Raw genomic sequence first — 3,208 nt, 5'->3', positions numbered from 1 at the left:
CTGCATTTATGATTCAATCTCTGTACTTTTTACTTCACTATATTTTAATTACGAGTCAAGAGGCTTTTATTGTCATTTCTACTATCCACAGTACACAGTAAAAACAAGACAACGTTTCTCCAGAACCCTGGTGCTACACTAAACACCACAGAGCTACAACACACAACATAAAACTACATAAAGTGCATCGAGTGCAAGCATTTACATTCTGCACCTCTGGTAAAGATGTCATTAACACTCCCCCACCCACACCCACAGCCCGGGAGAGACTTTTTGGCACCATCAGCCTCATTTTCAGTCCAAACAGAGCTTAAAATGTGAGACTAAGAAAAAGAAAATCTGAGACTGCCGGGGCATCAGATCACAGTCAGCTCTGAATATTTGTTTTTATTTTATCTAGAATTATTGATTTTATTTGTCCATCGAATGCTAATGGTTTTTCTACTTTGTGACATGACACTGTCATTAGATTTGTTAATTGAAGATCCTAAGGAATGAAGGCTCTATAGGAAACTATACTTTTACTCACACAGGATTTTCAGCGACTCTTCACACCTTTGCATGTAATGACATCACACATCTCCACCTGATACAAACTTTTCACTCAGAAAAAAACATAACAGCTTTTTCTCTTGTAGAAAACTTGGACACGTGTTTCGGGTCTCCAGGATTCACTTGCGCACTTTTGTGTATATTATTATATTATTATATTATTAGTATATTATGAGATCTATTTGCACCGTTCCTGAAAACTGCAGTGTAAGCAGATTCTTTGTGATTTATGCCTGTGCTCCATGGTGCAGATGTGTAGTGATGAGTGTTGAATACATTTCTTTGTTTAATGATGCTGATGTCCTGTGGGAGGAGAGAAACTAAGCGGTGTGTGAACGAAAAAGAGCTATCGCTAATGCCGGCTAAAAGCTTCTTATTTTTAATTACCTCTGTATTGTGATCAGAGTCATTCTGCCTTTCTTGATATGTGTGTAATTTTCAAATAGAATCCCAAAAGACAGGAATAAGAGGGCAGCTCATGGCCACGGGTTTGAGGAGAGGTGAAAGGCATGCGGAGAGATTTCCCTGAACGGCCTGCTAAATAAGCATAAAAAAACACACGTCCTTTACAACACATTCTTCATTCTCTTTCTGTCCTTTCAAGTAGCATCAAAGCCTGAAGGGACATGGTGAAGAAGCGGACAGGAAGTAAAGACAGAAAGCTTAAAGCATGATGTAAGAAGTAACAGGAAGTCCTCTGGGATTTTCAGTTTTCCTCCTCAGTTTTTCTCCTCTCTCTTAACTTGCAAAACACATTTCTTGGAGAACTGGTGGTGTTTTTTTTTAAAGGGGACGTCCACCGAGAACAAATCTGTAATCTTTCTTTCAAACGTCCCAACTGGCATCATGACCACTTCAGTTCAAGGCTCTAACTGATCTCTCGTTCTCCAGGGGAGAGGAGCATCTGGAATTATTAGGGGGTTAATGACAAAAAACTCAACCACAACCATGGTAGGTATGATCCAGTTTCCATGGTCACCTGAACCACAAAAGAAATTAAAGCTCCAGGTGAGGTTCAGTATTATATAACAAGTACTCCAGGGCTTACACAATGTCCCAATGGAGCTATTGGTTCTTCTCAAGCTTTACCCTTGAAATATCTTTACTCACATGAATTATTTAATAAGGCTTCTACTTGCCCTTTTAGCTTGCCTTGATTCTACTTCCTCACCAGGTAAAGCTCATGCTCCAACTCCTGTGAACTGGGTCTTCTCATGCATTAATCAAGGAAACCACAGGGAGAGGTTCCATTCGGTCATCTAAACACATGGTCTAGGTGAAGCTGGAAATCCTACATGATGTCACATGGGTTGCTTCTGGTTTGAAAAAAACAACTAAAACAGTTGAGAATGAGCTCCTGACTTTACCACCATATAAAGCTCCTGCTCCAGGTGAACTCCCAAATACAGCATCTCTCATACTGCACACTAACCGATTGCACCACTTGCTCTTCCAACTTCTAGCTTTGGTTCTTTGGAGCTAAAGACATCAGGCAACAACTACCTCCAGACTACTTCCAATCCTGTCATAATCCTGTTTTCTTCTTCTTCCTGTAGACACCTTATTCATCCTGATGTCCTCCTTCTGGATGGTGTTCTCTGGAGTTGAAAACCATTTGCTGATGCTGAAGATGGTTCCACATGAACAGCCTAAAGATACATGAGATTACTATGGAGAGTTAAAAGCACGGGACTGGAATTAATATTAACAGTCTGCTACAATAGTTTAGGACTACAATAGTTTAGGACTACAATAGTTTAGGACTACAATAGTTTTGCACTAAAGTGTCCAGTAGAAAACAGTTGATAACCTCAACACTGATGGAGCTACAATGAATCAATATGATGAGAAGCTCAGACACAGTAAGACATTTGAACGGTGTAAAGGTTTCAAAGATGCCTGTATGTCAATATGACTAAATTATGTAATCATATGCGATAAATTAATAATCATTACAAACAATAACATTTCCTAGAAACACAGGATTGCAAGAAACAAAGAATCAGACGTGTACAGAACATCAGTCCATCACTGCTGATGTTTTCTTCATTAGTGAACCTCCTAATGTTGGTGTGCAGTAATAGCTCCCTCTCTCCCTGCATGACGTCCCCATCGTCCCCTCGTCCCCCTGACCCCTGTGACCCCTACGGGCAGGAGGCAGGATGAACACCGGCGTACACTGAGAGCTTAGGCTAATTTAGAGAAATAAAGAGGACGTATTGTTTAGGCGTCTCACCGGCATCGCAATTACACCTGTCAATAGCCATTAGTGCGACACGGACTGCAGACGACGTGACTGTCACATCCGAGCAAAAATCCACATCCAATGCACGTGATGCTCGCTAGCAGAGAAATCAAATAGGACATATGAGTGAGATTCTTATGCAGGATCATCTGTGAAGACATCTGTCTCTAAAACACACAGTGTGTGTGTGTGTGTGTGTGTGTGTGTGTGTGTGTGTGTTTCATTCAGTGTAAGGTGTGTGTGTGTGTGTGTGTGTGTGTGTGTGTGTTTCATTCAGTGTAAGGTGTGTGTGTGTGTGTGTGTGTGTGTGTGTGTGTGTGTGTGTGTGTGTGTGTCTGTGTGTCTGTGTGTGTGTGTGTGTGTGTGTGTTTCATTCAGTGTAAGGTGTAAGGTGTGTGTGTGTGTGTGTGT

The sequence above is a fragment of the Silurus meridionalis genome, chromosome 14 (genome assembly GCF_014805685.1).
Source record: "Silurus meridionalis isolate SWU-2019-XX chromosome 14, ASM1480568v1, whole genome shotgun sequence".
Classification (NCBI taxonomy): domain Eukaryota; kingdom Metazoa; phylum Chordata; class Actinopteri; order Siluriformes; family Siluridae; genus Silurus; species Silurus meridionalis.
The sequence above is the reverse complement of the archived record's forward strand: the minus strand, read 5'-3'. Positions refer to the sequence as shown.